General features: G+C 48.6%; 1 long non-coding RNA gene across 1 annotated transcript in view; it reads right to left on the bottom strand.

Annotated features, from left to right (window-relative positions):
- Nucleotides 1–1,705: 1,705 nt before the first annotated feature.
- Nucleotides 1,706–16,303, bottom strand: part of LOC132244541 (uncharacterized) — a 33,940-nt gene continuing 19,342 nt past the window's right edge. The window contains exon 3 of the long non-coding RNA XR_009456102.1: nt 1,706–15,467. This is a non-coding gene — a long non-coding RNA (uncharacterized LOC132244541). The remainder of the gene's footprint in view (nt 15,468–16,303) is intronic.

The raw sequence follows: 16,303 nt of genomic DNA, 5'->3' as shown, positions 1-16,303 counted from the left end.
TAGGGTTTAATGGTTGGATATGATAGGTCTGCCAGGGTTCCCTCATTTTTGGATTTTAGGGAGCATGTAAAAAGTCTCTGAGTTGGGTAGTGGGCAGGGATCAAGCTCTGTAGTTTTTCTTGTAGTTCTGATGGAAATGATTTGATGGTATTATTGAATTTCATGGTGAAAAGGGGAGTAGGACCTTCTTGTAGTTCTTTGTAGTAGGTGGTGTCAGAGAGTTGTCTGCTGGCTTCCTTTATGTAATCTTCACAGTTTAGGATGAGTATGGCTTCTCCTTTATCTGCTGGCTTTATTACTTTTTGATAGTTAGATCTTAAAGACAGAGTTTGTCATTCAGAACCTTTTTTTTTTTGACAATTCTGAACCAATTCTCAACAATTGCATTGCTGTCCCTACTTTGTGGCCATTTTTCTTCTTGTAGCATAATGCCACTCCATGATGGTAATGTTGGGACATAGTTGACCAGGAGTTTTTGCAATGCTGTACAATAGGAGCTGCTTAGAGGACATGTCTTATTCTGCTGATCATTTTTTCCTGTACTGGATGATGGAATCAATTGAAAAAAAGGAGAATTTTAAAAATTGATTCCTGTTTCTGTTCAGTCATATTTTCCTGGTCATAGTTTAGAATGGTTTGAGAGAGAGATCTGCTGGTTTTGTATACATTGCTTTACCTCTCTCATTGTTTCCTTGCATTTTCTGTCAGGATGTGAAGCACTGAAAATTCTGCTGAGTTAGTAACTTAATTCCCTGCATTCATATATTGTTTTGCATTTTGCAGTAAGACAAAAGCATACCAAAAAAAATCTTGACAGCCTTGGAAACTGCAACTTTAGATACATGTCCATAGTATTTTGATCATATATGCAACACACGTGTAAAGCTAAAGTCAGCCTTCCTTTTCCACGTGCATACTTCAAAACAGGCTTTCAGGTGCTGTATAGCAGTCATATGGTTGAAAGAATCAGTCCCCCAGAAGAGACGCTCTGCTTTTGGCCAGAGTGTCTCTTTTGGTGCTCCTGCTGCCCCTGGCCCCCAGCACTGTCCAAAGTAAGTGGGGGAATGGGGAATGGGGGTAGGGGAGTTGGGGAGTGGCAGGGGAGATGCCCTGGGGGGTGAGGATCTGGCCCAGACTGGTGTGGCTTACTCGTCCAGCTTTGCACCGGAGCAGGTCACATGGCAGAACAAGAAGCCCCAGGGCTGGCAGGACCCGACTGGGCCTGACAGATGGTCTCTGTATGTCACGCCAGGTTCTGCCACCATGGTACCAGCCTGGCCTGGTGGCAGAGGAGCCCCAGGGCTGACAGGACCTGGTTGGGCCCAGCACACAGTCCCCTAGAGCTGGGAGCTGGCAGCAGTAGGCTCAGAGCACCCCACTCCTGCTGTAGCTTGAAAAGGTAAGTTATGGGCAAGGGGGCTGTGGCCCTCCAGAGGGGAGCTGGGACCCTGAGCAGGGAGGACTGGGGCCCTGTGGGGGATAGGGGCTGTGGCCCTCCAGGGGGGAGCTGGGGCCTTTGGGGGGGCATTCCATGTGCTGTGGGGAGGGTGCATCCTGTGGGGCCAGGGTATGCACCTCTCCTGAGTAGCACCCCCACAAGGTGCCCCACACCCACAGTCCCCCCAGCAATTGCCCCACACCTACCCACACACCAACCCACATCCCTCCACACACACACACACACCTTCCCCAACAGCCTATCCCACCCCCTTTCTGCAAACACCACGTCCCCCCATCACACACCCATCATGTGCAAAGAAAACCAAAACCACACATCAACACATATAGGTATTTAGAATTTATTTTATCATGATGATAGAGATACTGGTAGGCAAATTGCTTTAACATTGTAAATATACCAATAAAGCATTGCCCAACTGATTGCTGTCTCTCTCTCACTATAGATATATATATATATTTGTGTGTGTGTGTGTGTAGAGTGGTCTTTTGCTTTAATTGTGTGAGAACATGTATTTTGGGGTATTTTTAAAAATGGATTTGGGATGCTGCTGCTGCTGCAGCAGTCCAGCTGGCACAAGGGGTAGTGCCCCCAGGTACCAATTGGCTGGGCCCCAGCAGCTCCTGATTATTTGCATCACTCAATTATAGTGGACCCTGAGGCCCACACGGCTAACTAATAGCTCCTAATGTATGGGGCTAATGGATGTATGAAACAACAAAATAGTTGGAACAACTAATGAAAAATCCAGGATAGGAATGTTGTGTGGGTTGAAGGGTCAAAACATGAAAATAAGTGCACCTGAGGGGGACACTGAGCAGAGCCTCCTGGGCCACACTCACCAGTCCTCAAAGGCATCGAAGGAAGAGCTGCGTGGACAAGTGAGAGAAAAGTGGCCCTGCAGTCTCTGGGCACCTTCCCAGCCAGAGCATCCTTGCTGGTCAAATACAGGGCCCACTTGGCCAGGAAGAGGTTGACCAGGAGGTCCCAGGACCTGGTGGGGCTGCAGATGGAAGAAAAAGGTGCAGGGTGAAATTCAACCAAAACCTCAAGAGGAGGCTCTGGAGGTGGAGGTGGAGGTGGAAGGGCTTCAGCCTGGTACACTTGAGGGTCATGTGCACGAGGGTCTCCCTCAGCCTGCAGAAGGGGCAGGAGACCAGGGTGTCCATGAAACTCACCACATACACACCCATGGTGATGGCACCATGGAGGACCCACCAGCTGAGGTCGCCAGTGGCTTGTGGGATGAGGGTGGAGTACAGACTCAGCCATGGGGGTGTCCCAGCCACACCCTTGCTGAGCAGGTCCTGCCATTTGGTGTCTGGATGGGACACGAGGCATGATGGACAGTGCGGTCCATGAATGTGTACAGGTGATGGTGATGGATGGTGAAAAAGTGGACTGATCTGGTGTCCTCCAGCTGGATCAAGTGTTGGAGCAGGGAGCACTGTGAAGCCGGGTGAGGCACTGGCTCCACGAAAATTCTGGTGGGCTGGAGGACACAGGCAGGGCGTGGAGGGGTGGGGACTGCCATCGCACAGGACCTGGCCAACAAAGGCAAGGGCATCGGGAGGTAGGGCAGATTTCACCTCCTGGACCAGACGGCAGGTTGCACATGTCAAGGGTAGACCCATACACCAGGCCAGTGCAGAGGGGTACACCCACTCCTGCCTATTTTAGTCCAGGAGGTCTCCAATATGGGTGACACCAGCCAGGATCAACCTCTGTCACAACTGCAGCAACCCTGCCATTGGCACCTCCAGCTGGGTGCTCCAGAGGAGGGGCTCGACAAGCAGGTTGGCACCCTGGGCGACTGTTGCAGGGGACCTGCAGGCAGAGACCAACCTCCAGGCATGGAGGAGGTCCTGGTAGAAATCTGGAAGCCCTCACAGGTCCTATAGGGAGAAGCTCCACAAGCTGAGGAGCTTCCAGTCATATCAGAGCCCCTGGAAGTGGCAGAGGAAAGTGTGCCCCAGGTGGCCCCAGGCTGCATGGCTGCCAACACCATACAGCAGTCCCTGCAGGGCTTGAAGGCAGAATGCCAAGACCTGGCTGTGCAGGCAAACCAGGCCCTGGCTGCTCTCCCACAAGGGGAGGCTCAGGACCTCTGCAGTGACCCAGCGCCATCCTGGCCAGAAAAACTCCAGTGCCATCTCTGGAGTCCCACTAGGATCTCAGGGGCCACAGGCAGGGTGTGTAAGCAGTGCCAGAGGGTGGACAGGACCAGCTGGTTCAGCACCAGCACTCTCCCATGGAGGAAGAGACATTGCAGGACCCCTGTCCATGCCTGGAGCCACTCCATCACCCTTGCCTGCAGCTGGTGTCAGTTCTCTGGCAGGGAGGGGTCTGTGGGGGATAAGTAGACCCCCAAGTAGAGCAGCAAGCCTATGCCTCAGTGTATCTCATGGAGCACGGGTGGGAGTGAGCCCACCTGCCACCCATCACCCACCACCAGGCCAGAGTGAGGCCCAAAGCCAAAGGCCCACAGCATGTTTGTGAAGTACCCATGATCCACTCTGTCAAATGCCTTCTCCTGGTCCAGGGATAGGAGGGTGAAAGTCAGGCTCTCCCAGTGTGCTAGCTCCAGGAGGTCCCGAACCAGGTACAGGTTGTCAAAAATGGAACATCTGGGTACCGTGTACATCTGGTCAGGATGGATCATGTCTGTCAGCATGGACCACAGGTGCAGCAAGATGGCCTTCACTACCACTTTGTAGTCCGTGCAGAGGAGGGACACTGGACACCAATTCCTTAGGTCACAGGGAATCTCCCTTCATCAGCGGGAGGGTCAGCCCGGCCCTCCAGCATGACAGGGGTAGCTCCCTACTTCCCTTGGATTTAGCCCAGACTGCAGCAAAATCCAGGCCAAAGATGTCCCAGAAAGCCTGGTAGAACTCTGAGGTCAGACCATCAATGCCCGGTGCCTTGTTGCCAGGCATCAGGCGGAAGGCAGCTGAAAACTCAGCCAGAGCAAGAGGAGCTTCCAGCTGGTCCCAGTCACCCATGCTGACCTGCAGGAGTCCCTCCCACAAGATCTGGCAGGCCTCAGAATGGGTCAGATCCAGGGAGAAGAGCTCTTCATAGAAGGCCTGCGTGTGCTGGTGCATCTCACCTGGATCCGTGACGGGGGTGCCATCACCTGCCAGAAGGAAGGTGATGTACTTCTTGGCCCCCTGCCTCCTCTCCAGGGTATAGAAGAAGCGGGAGCTGTGGTCCATCTCCCGAAGGAACTGGACGCGTGAGCAGACAAATGCACCACGGGTGTGGTGGTCATCCAGAGCACAAAGCTCTTCCCCCCTCTCCCAACACTCTCAACAGAGGGATGGGTTGTTTGGGTTGGTGGCCAGCTGCCTCTTCAGCTCTAACACTTCCCACTCAAGCTGCTCTTGGAGCACCTCCCTCTGCCAGGTGTGCCCCCAAGTGTAGCCATGGCAAAAAAGCCAGATGCGCACCTTCCCCACATCCCACCATCTCCGAGACAAGGGGAAAGCTGCCCGTTGCACCCACCAGGCTAGTCAGAACTCCCAGAAAGCCTCCCTGAATCCCCCATCCTCTAGAAGGCCAACATTGAAATGCCAGTAGGCTGACCCCAGACACCCAGACCCCAGCGTGGCCTGAGCCCAGACAAAGTGGTGCTCGCTGAAAGGGGTCAGCTGGATGCCAGAGAATGGGCCTGGGCAAAGTGTGGCAAAGAGATATATACCCGGTCTAACTGGGAGTGGCATGCCTGCTCCTCCCCCACCCTCACATAAGTGAAGGCAGGGGGTTCAGTGGGGTGACAGGCATGCCAGATATCCACAATGGAGTAGTCCATGAGGATCTCTCTGAGGACGCCCATGGCAGCCTGATCCCATTCCTTGCCTGACCAGTCTTGCACATCTAGGGTGACAATAACGTCCCCGCCAAGGACCAGGCACTCATAGGGGTTAGGGAGCTGATGTATGTGGCCACCTGGTGGAAGAAATCCACCAACTTTGGGTCCTTTGCAGGGGTATACACATTCAGAAGGTTCAGGGCCAGCCCCTGCACCTGGACCCGGAGGTGCAGCAGGCAGCCTTGCACCACCTCAACGTCCTGGAGAACCTCCAGCTGCAGGCCTGGGGAAAACAGGGTGGCCACCCCAGATGAGGTGGCTGAGAGATTACTAAAAGACACCCTGCCTCCCCATTCCAGCCACCAGTTTGGTTCATCAGCTGGAGTCATCAGGGTCTCCGGCAAAAATACCATGGGGTAACCTCCCCCCTGCTAAGAGGGCATCTATGAAACTGCGGGCCCACCCTATAGATCTGGATGTTGCAGCTTTTGGGCCCCTTGCCTTCCCCCACCAGTGCCCTTGCAGTGGTGAGGATGCTATCACAATCTTCCAGCGGTCCAAGGCTAGCTGTACCTTGCTGGCAGACCGGCGGGTGTAGTCACAGTCAAGAAATGCAAGTAGCTCATTCCTGGGGACTGCTGGGACCAAGATGTCTGCAGGCTCCATGAAGTCTGCTGGTTTGCAGACATCCTCCTCCTGGTCCTGGAACTCAGAGGGCTCTTCCAGCACCATCTGGACCCCTTGATCCACTAAAACCCCAGACTCTGGTTGGGATTGGGAAACTTCTTCCATGAGAATCACCCATTTGATCTTTCCTGGGGTCACCCCTTTCATTGTTTCACATGAGGGCAAGGAAGACAATAAAGAAAAACAAAATATCCCATGGGGCTGGTGAATCTAGTAGGGGTAGGCTGGGGTTGTGGGGCAGAAAGGGGATAGGGAGGAAGGGAACTGAAGCTCACTGAGCCACAGCCACACACAAAAAAAAGAACCAGGAGGCCTATGCTTTGAGAATGTGCGGGGAGGGGGAACACACACACAAGGGCTGGGGAAACTCGAGCTGGCTTACTCAGCTACAGAACAAACACCAGGTTAGGGGTAGTGGACCATAAGACTGACATGTGGCCCGAGAACCACGAGCGCTCGTAAAGCCATGCCAAGGGGGATAGTCTCAGCCCTGACCTCTCTTGGCTCAAGAAGGAGTGGGGCTGAGACTACCCCAGACCAGCTCCAAGCTGCAGGGAGATGAAAAGCCCACAGATGGGTGCTTCCCCCTCTGTGCCAAGCAGATGTCAGCTGGGTGGGGTTCCTACAGTCCCTCCTACCCCCTCCCCCAGGGACAGAGGACTGAGGAAGGGGTGATGTTGGGTTGATCTCACTCTGGCTTGAGCTGTGGAGATCAGTGAAGACCTCTCCCCATAGATGCTTCTCCCCCAGGTTCAGCAGATCCCAGCTGGGTGGGGGGAGGGCGGGCAGTTGCAAATGAGTGTTTGGTGTGTTCTCCCTTGCACCTTACCCCGCCACTCTCAGAGGCAGAGGGCTGGGGAAGGGGTGGGTCTGGAGTGAACCCTGCCCACCTAGCAGTAGGGGGATGACCTCTAGTGGGTACTTCCTACCTCTCCCCACCTCCAGACCCCAGCTGCCGATCAGGTCTGAGCTGCTGGTTCAGGGCCATGATGTGAAGTACACAAGTGCCCACAGGCTCTTGGCCTGAGCCAGTGCAGGCTTCTGCCTGTCTTGGCCACCCAAACGCTAAATGTTAGTTCAGTTTATTACCAGATCAGTCTAGGCAGCTTATAAAAACTGCAAAGATTGAGGTAAGAAGCAGGGGTCCAGATAGTCTTCCTAATTGGGGGGTGGCACACGCAGCTATGCAAGGCCTTAAATGCCTGTATACCAATGCTCGTAGTATGGGGAACAAACAGGAGGAACTCACCGTCAGAATAGCCAGTTCTAACCCAGACATAGTAGAGATTATAGAAACGTGGTGGGATTCATCCCAGCAGTTAGCATTAGGGGCTATAGGTTCTACAAGCGGGATAGAGAAGGAAGGAAGGGAGGGGGTGTGGCGCTCTATGTCAAAGAGCAATACACATCCTCTGCCAGCAAAATGGGGTCGGAGGAGGGGCAAGCTGAAGTGCTCTGGGGCAAGATACAAGGGGGTCATAGGGAAAGGGATTTAACGGTGGGGGTCTACTACAGACCCCCCAACCAAGGGGAGGAGCTGGACCGGGAATTTTAGGGCCAGCTTGCAGAGGCACGTAAGGCAAGGGATGTAGTTGTCATGGGTGATCTAAATTACCCGGACATCTGCTGGGAGGAGCAGTCAGCCAGGTCAGACCATTCCAGGAGGTTCCTGGCTGAGATACAGGACCTCCACTTAACCCAGGAGGTGCACAGTCCCACCAGAGTAAATGCCCTGTTGGACCTGGTCCTGGCCACAGGCAATGATCTGTTAAGGGGGCTCCACGTCCTTGACCACCTGGGTGATAGCAATCATTGCTTGCTGGAATTCACCATCCAGCGCAGGGTGTCAAGGGCCTGCAGCAAGGCGGTAGCCCTAAACTTCAAGAGGGCCAACTTTAAAGAGTTGAGGAGATTGGTGGGAGAGGTGCTGGGGTTCTCGAGGGCAGGAGAACTCAGTGCCTATGATGAGTGGTCGTTCCTTAAGGAGACGATACTCAGGGCACAAGGGGTGACAATCCCAACAAGAAGCAAGGTGGGCAAGAGTGCCTGAAAGCCTCCTTGGCTCACCAAGGTTGTCTGGGAATGCCTGGTTGCCAAAAAGGCTGTATACACCCAGTGGAGGGGGGGGGGGGGCTATTTCCAAAGAAGAGTATACCTCCACTGCTCGGGCCTGTAGGGGGGCTATTAGGAAAGATAAGGCGAACATAGAGCTAGGACTAGCGTCCAAGATCAAAGATAATATAAAGTTCTTTTTCAAATATATAGGGAGGAGGAAGAAGGCACCGGGAAATATGGAGCTCCTGCAAGATGCACTGGGCAATCTGGCAGTTGTGCCAGAGGAGAAGGCAGACCTCTTTAACAAACTCTTCACCTGTTTTCTTGTGCAGGGACTGGGACTCCCCCACTGTGATTCAAGATGGACTCGAGGGGAACGCCTCAAGACCTAAGGTTGAGGAGGACCGGGTTAGAGTGCTTCTGGAGGGGCTGGATATGTTCAAATCAGCAGGCCCAGACGCTCTCCGTCCCAGGGTGTTGAGGGAGCTAGCAGGGGTTATTGCAGGGCCCTTGGCATGGCTTTACGAGCACTCATGGTGCTCAGGCCAGGTGCCAGATGATTGGAAGATAGCCAATGTGGTCCCCATCTTTAAAAAAGGGAGGAGGGAGGACCTGGGCAACTATAGACCTGTCAGTCTTACCTCAATCCTGGGGAAACTCTTTGAGAAGATCATCAAGGAGCACATATGTGATGGGCCAGCACTGGGGATAATGCTCAAGGGCAACCAGCACGGTTTCATTAGGGGTAGGTCATGTCAGACCAACCTGATTGCCTTTTACAATCAGGTCAAAAAAGCTTTGGATGCAGGTGTCGCCATGGATATAGTCTTTCTGGACCTCAGAAAGGCCTTTGACACTGTCTCCCACCCCATCCTCATTAAAAAACTAAGCGACTGTGGCATCGATGCCTACACAGTCAGATGGATTGCAAATTGGCTGAAGGGTCATACTCAGAGGGTAGTGGTGGATGGGTCATATTCGACCTGGAGGGAAGTTGGCTGCAGAGTCCCCCAGGATTTGGTCCTTGGGCCCGCACTGTTCAATTTCTTTATCAACAATTTGGACGATGGGATGAAAAGCAACCTGTTCAAATTTGCTGATGATACCAAAATTTGGGGTGAGGTGGGGATATTAGTAGGGAGGGAAAGACTACAGCAAGACCTGGATAGGTTGTAGAAGTGGGCTAACAAAAACAGGATGCGTTTCAATACGGACAAGTGCAGGGTGCTGCACTTGGGCAGTAGTAACCAGCAGCACACTTATAAGATGGGAAACTCCCTTCTTGAGAGCACGGAGGCAGAAAGGGATCTTGGAGTCATCATTGACTCCAAGATGTACATGGGCCAACAATGCGAGTTCGCGGTCGACAGGGCTAACCGGACCCTATCATGCATCCACAGGTGTATCTCAAGCAGGGCCAAGAAGGTGATCCTCCCCCTCTACACGACACTGGTCAGGCCACAGCTGGAGTACTGTGTCCAGTTCTGGGCACCCCACTTTAAGAGAGATGTGGACAACACTGAGAGGGTCCAGAGGAGGGCCACCCGCATAATCCGGGGACAGCAGGGCAGACCCTACAATGAGAGGCTATGGAACCTGAACCTGTTCAGCCTTCACAAGAGAAGGCTGAGGGGGGGCCTGGTGACCATCTATAAACTCACTAGGGGGGACCAGAAGGGTTTGGGGGAGACCTTGTTTCCCCTAGTGCCCCCTGGGATAACAAGGAATAACGGCCACAAGTTGTTGGAGAGTAGGTTCAAATTAGACATCCGTAGGAACTACTTCACAGTTAGGGCGGCTAGGATCTGGAATCAACTTCCAAGGGAAGTGGTGCTGGCTCCTACCCTGGGGGTCTTTAAGAAGCGGCTTGATGCCTACCTGACTGGGGTCTACTGAGCCCAGTTTTCCTCCTGCCCACGCAGGGGGTCGGACTTGAAGATCTACAAGAGCCCTTCCAACCCTACTTCTATGATTCTATGATTTTGTCTCAAGTTTTTTGAACCTCTGTACTTAGCCCATAAACAACGAGATACACCCATCAAGTTTTCATTTTGCTTTTCCATACAAAAAAGAGAATCCATTTTTCTAGATTTCTGTTCCTTAATATGATTATGTTTAAAGACAAAAATATGCAGCTGATTGCATTTTTTAATTTTTTTGGACAAAATGCACCCTCCATTTATTAAATTCTGTAGTGGTAATTGTGATGAGGGATGTATTTGCTTTCATGCATCCTTGCACAAAATAATATTAAACCTTGATGGACATGAAGCAGTATCTTCCTTGTGGAAAGGAACCGCTGTATGTAACATTTTCTATAACGTTGTGGTCACAATTTCCTCTGAATTGCTGCTCTTGCTTTCAGAGTCACTGCTGACTGATGACTGCTTATTAATTTCTACTCTTACAGGTGTACTTTGCACAGTAGCCATAGATTTAAAAACAAAATCTTTTTGCTTACATTGCAGTAAATCATCTGGATCATTTTGGGAAATAATCTTTCTTGGCGTCATTATTCATCTGATTACCATACCATGCAGCAGATGTACTGATGCATTTAAGGGAATTGTCACTGCCTTTCCTGAGTATAATGTCAGATTCTGGAAAACAGGACGTTTTGAAACTATTCCAAATCAAAAGAATACCCTTTGGTCTTATCTGGTGCTTCACCAAAACTACTTTTGTTCAGTGCAGTGTCACATGCTGGACAAAAGCATGGTGTTATGTTTAAAACTACTCAGGATGTTGCAGATCCTAAGGAGGTAGGGTGAAACCATTCATTCCAGTGGCCATATTGCACATAAGACCTTTAATCCTCAGACTTCTTGCACACATAACAAGTTTTCACTAAAGCTGTATTTAATGTCTTAGATTTTAATTCCCTCCTGTCCTCAGGCCAGAGATTAGAGAACCATTTTCTAAACTTCAGTTTGTATGAAGCCTACCAGCAATGTAGCTCCAAATTGACTTGGCCTTCCAGAAGCCCTATTTCTCTAACGATTGCTATTCATGCAGAAAGGCACTGACTATATCCTCCTCAGAATCAATGCTTTCCTTTGCATCTTTCCAGAGAAATATTCTTACCTTTTCATGCCAGAAATTAGTAGCAGAGCCACAGAACAATGTTCAGCACCAAAATGAGAAGAAGGATTGCAAAGATCAAAGCAGCAAGACAGGTGGCCAGAAACAGAGACCATGAAAAAAGTTATCCCGCCACCCCATACCAAGTCATGTGCTACAGGAGATCTTGGAGTCATGTTATTATACATGAATTTCTAGAAGGTGAGATGCATCTAAATTACCGTCAGTTTGCTTTTAGAAACTGAACTCCTCACTACCTAGATATAATTGCAACATTTTTTTTTCTAGCTGGAAATCAGAGCTAGGGCTGATGTCCCCCAGTTTTAAGCATCTAGAAAAATCTGGCTCTGACAGTGTCAAGGCTAAGACAGACAGGAGTTTTGGTGTGGGGTCTGTGAGTTGGAAGTCTGCCATGAAGAAACTGAGTTTTGGGTTGGGCAGGACTCTGACCAGGTTTCTTCAAGAGACTCTCAATAGTGGAGACATGTACTTTGGGGTGACCCAAAAAGGGTTCCCACCAGTGATCCTAGGCCAAACCCAGCTCCTTATTCAGGCATGAGGGTTGTCTGTAGGCAGCTTGACATGCAAAAGCTGAGCTTTGGGTCAAGCAGGGGCCTGCCCAAGCTTCTTTGGGAGAACCCCCGTAGTGAGAGTTTTGTGCTTTGGGGTGACTGAAAAAGGATTTTCACCTGTAATCACAACCCAAACACAGTTCCTTATTCAGTGGTATTATATATAGCACACAGGCCTTGGGGCCATCAGTGGGGAGGCAGGGATATGAAAACTGAGCTTTGCATCAGGCAGCAGCCTACTTAGATGTATTCAGATGTGTCCCCTGATGGCAGAGATGTGTAGTTTGGAATGACCCAAAAAGGATTTTGCCACATAAACCTTGAAAGAAGACCTGAGATTATGTTAGGCTATATACACGACACATTATATTATTTTACATTTTAATTAGTAAATATAGCTTTCTGATGACATTCTGCTGCTTTAGCTTCTACAATTCATTACTAACAACCTTTAATTGTGTAAGTATTAGCTTTGAAAAAAGAACCAGGAATGAGGAATAAGGAACCAACTACAGCCTCATGTTTAACGCCCTGCCTGTGGCAGGATCATCCCTATCCAAACCATCTCATACACATCTTTGTTTAACCTTTTACTAAAACTACACAACCACAAGACTTAACACACTAATCTGCTGCAGATAAAGCAGAGGGACAATACTTAGTGTTCTAATGCTTCAAAGATTGGTTATTAAAGTATGCCTATGTGTGGAGAACATGGGGGGCTGAGAGCCCTGACCTCCCTTGGGAAGAGGCGTGTCACCTGAAATGCATAAAACTTTCCACTTGTCCATCACCTTAAGCCTTTCCCCCCACCCAGGAAAAATAAAGTCAGCACCTATGGTTTGAGAGATCTAAGTAAGAGGACCATGCCCCCCAGTGTGTCATTCCGGGTAGTAGGCAGTCAGATCTGGGAGTTACCTTATGGTCAGAAAATGCATCTAACTTTTGAGAGGAGCATGTCAAGTCAGAATGTAAGGAAGCTAGAAGCAGGAGATCCATCTAGGGAACCAAGTCAGAGATCCAGAGGATTAGGCAGGGTCAGGAGGATAGCTGGATCAAGTATCCAGAAAATCAAACCAGAATTGGATTATGTATCCAAAGGACCAGGCCAAACTCATAGTGCATGGGCATGCCAAGTCAGATATCCAGAGGCTCTGTCACAGAGCCAGTAGCAGCATAAATCAAGAATGTAGAAGCCTAAATACAGGATTGAACTTTGCTGCCCGGACACTTCTTTTTCCACATCAGGGTTTTATATTAGAAGGGGTGAATGGTCAGCTGGCCACTCCGGTGGCAGGAAGTGGGTGTGTGACTAGGCTCAACTAGAGGTTTCAGACCACCTGCATCTGCCCTCATGCTGTATTGGAGGGGTGAGAGACTGGGGTGAGCAGCTATGCTAGACAGGCCAGGTTTTTGGTTTCAAGACAACAGCCTGAAACACTAGAGGAAGACAGAACTCCCCACAGTCCATGCCAATTGACTATAGGGTAAAATTCCTTTCTGACTCCAAACATGTTGATCAGTCTGACTATGAGCTAGTGGACAAAACCCTCCAGCCAAGAGCCTTCAGGTTTTAATCCCAGCAAGAACACAGGAATACCCCAGTCAAAATCCCTAGTCTTGGTTACAGCTAAAACCCAATGCTTCTGAGGACTGTGAAAAAAATAAACCCCTGATATATAGCAACAAGAGAAGAACAAAAATTCTTCCTAGTTCCATGCAGCAAAAATCAAAGCCCAGAAGTATGAAAAATATCCATAGTATATCATAGGCATAGCCACTCCTAGATCATCCCTGACCAATACTTATCCAGCATTTTCTTGAACACCTCCAATGATGGAGATTCCACAACTTCCCTAAACAGTCTATTCTGCTGCTTCACTGTTCTAAAATTGAGGTTTTCCCTATTTTACTACAAGTTCAATCCATTGGTCTGTACTGCTATCTGCAGCAAGAGAGAATTTTTTTTTTCCTTTCTCCTCTATAGCAGTGCTTCAAATATTTGAAGGCTACTATTATGTCCCCTCTTAAGCACCTTTTCTGTAAGCTGAACTTGTCTATTTCTTTCAACATTTCCTTGTATGAATTTTCTTCCAAGTGCTTTATTTTTTTTGTTGCTTGCCTCTGGACTGTCTGTATCTTCTCCACATCCTTTTTTTAAAATGCGGAGCCTAAAACTTCACACAGTACTTTAAATTATGCCTAAACAGAACCAAGTAGCAAGGCATTATCGCCTCCCACATCTAATGATAGTAGTGATGTAGACCAAAGCTGCATTTGCTTTTTGTGTGGAATTAGATTGTGTCTATGATCCACCAAGACTCCATATTCTTCAACATAGTGCTGTCTAGCCAGGTGTCACCCATTTTGAATTTGTGTTTTTGATTATTCTTTCTGAGGTGTAGCACCTTGCATTTGTCAGCACTGAGCTTCATCTTGTTGCCTCTAGCCCAGCTTTCCAATCTGTCAAGATACTTTTGAATTGAGCTCCTGTCCTCCAGTGTATTTGTAATTCTCCCCAATGTCATGTTGCCTGCACATTTTCTTAAGAAGCTTTCTGTTTGAGCATCCAAGTAATTAATAAGCACATTGAACAGCACCAAGTCCATTACAGGCCTCTGTAGGACTCCACTCAAAACCTCCTGCCATTCTGACACAAATCCATTTATAATTACCTTTTGTTTATGACTATTGAGCCAGTTTCTATCCTCTTTGTCATCATTTTGTCTAGCTGGCATTTCTCCAATTTGTTTATGAGAAAAATCACAGGGGACTTTGTCAGAAGCCTTATTGAAGTCCAGATGCACTATATCCACTGTGTTACCTTCACCCACCCAACTAGCTATTTCCTCCAAGAAGGAGATCAAGTTTGTTTGGCAAAAAATGTTGATAGTAAATCCATGCTGGCTGTTTGTGATCAGTCATTATTTCTGCAGATACTGGCAAATGGACTTTCTTAGGATATGCTCCAGTAACTTCCTAGGTATCAAGGTGAGGCTAACAAGCCTATAGTTCCCCACGTCTTCCTTTTTACTTTTTTCAAAGAGGGGCATTATGTTAGCCCTTTTCACTCCTCTGGTACCTCCCACATCTACAATGACTTTCTAAATATTATTGCCAAAGGCTCTGAGATCTCCCCTGCCAGTTCCTTCAGTACCCTGGAATGCAGTTTGTCAGGTCCTGCTGACTTGAATTCATTTAGACCCATCAAAAGCTCTCTGACTGTTCCTTTTTGTTATCTCATCCCTCAGTTTGTCTCTTTCCTTGTCCAAATAATCCTTATAAACTCTCTGGTTGCAGCCTAATTATTTCTGTGAAGACTGAGCCAATGTAGCTGTTGAGATGCTGCGTCTTCTTTGTATCTTCTGTTAAGAATTCACCCTGGTTATTTAACAGTGTACCCACAGCGTCCTTAGTTTATTTTTTTTCAGTCAAAATATTTACAGAATCTTTTCTTGTTTTTAACCTCCCTTGGCAAATGAAGCTCATATTTTATTTTTGCCTTGATTTTGTCTCTGCAAGTCCTTACTATTTGCTGGTAGATTCCTTGGTGACCTGCCCATCTTTCTATTGTCTGTATATTTTCCTTTTGGATTTAAGGCATCCGAGAAGCTCCTTCTGCAGCCACATTGGTCTCTTGCCATTCTTCTTGTGCTTCCATTAGGTCAGAGCACCTTCTTTCTGGACTTCCAATATTGTTCACTTTACAACCTGTGAGCCATCCTGGGCACCTCTATACTTCAGTGTGTCCTCCCATGGCAGCATATGTCTATAATATCCTGAGTTGGTTGAGATCCTCCTTTTAAAAAAAAAAATCCATTGTCTTAGTTCTGCTGACTTCATGCTTACTCATTTCAAAATTATATATTCTATCATACTCTGATCACTTCCTCCTAAGATGCAAGATAGATTCTCCTTTAGTTGTATCGTCAAAGGCTTGGAACAGAAAGCTGTCTTCTACAGAAATTAGGAACTTGCTCAACAGTCAGTGTTTGCCTGTATTATTCTTCCAGAGCATATACAGAAAACTGAAATCTCCCATCAGTATCATCTCATAACTTTTGGATCATTTTGTCATCTCCTTGAAGAGTGCTTCATCCACCTCTTTCTTCTGACTTGGTGATCTATAGTAACTCCCCACTGTGATATCAGTGCTGTAGCTTTCACCTTTTATCTTCACTTAATTGCATTTTGATCTGCTACCTTCTTCCTTCTGAACAGGGAACAAGTCTATGTAGTTTTTACATACCACCATTTCTCCCAGTCCTGTCCTTGTGAAATGGAGTATAGCCTCAGTGTTAATGGTCCAGTCATAAGAGCTGTCCCACAAAGTCCCTGCACTACTAATCAGATCATACAATCATAGAAAATTAGGGTTGGAAGGGACCTCAGAAGGTCATCTAGTCCAACCTCCTGCTCAAAGCAGGATCATCCCCAGCTAGATCATCCCAGCCAAAGCTATGTCTAGCTGGGTCTTGAAAGCCTCCAAGGACAGAGAGGCCACTACCTCTGTGCGTAACCTGTTCCAGTACTTTACTACCTTACTAAAGAGACAGTTCTTCCTAATATCTAACCTAAACTTTCCTTGCTGCAACTTGAGACCATTGCTTACAGTTTTTCTTCACAGGCTGTGAC

This window comes from Alligator mississippiensis, chromosome 12 (genome assembly GCF_030867095.1).
Source record: "Alligator mississippiensis isolate rAllMis1 chromosome 12, rAllMis1, whole genome shotgun sequence".
NCBI classification, from domain to species: Eukaryota; Metazoa; Chordata; order Crocodylia; family Alligatoridae; genus Alligator; species Alligator mississippiensis.
This window is presented reverse-complemented; position numbering and strand designations above follow the sequence as displayed.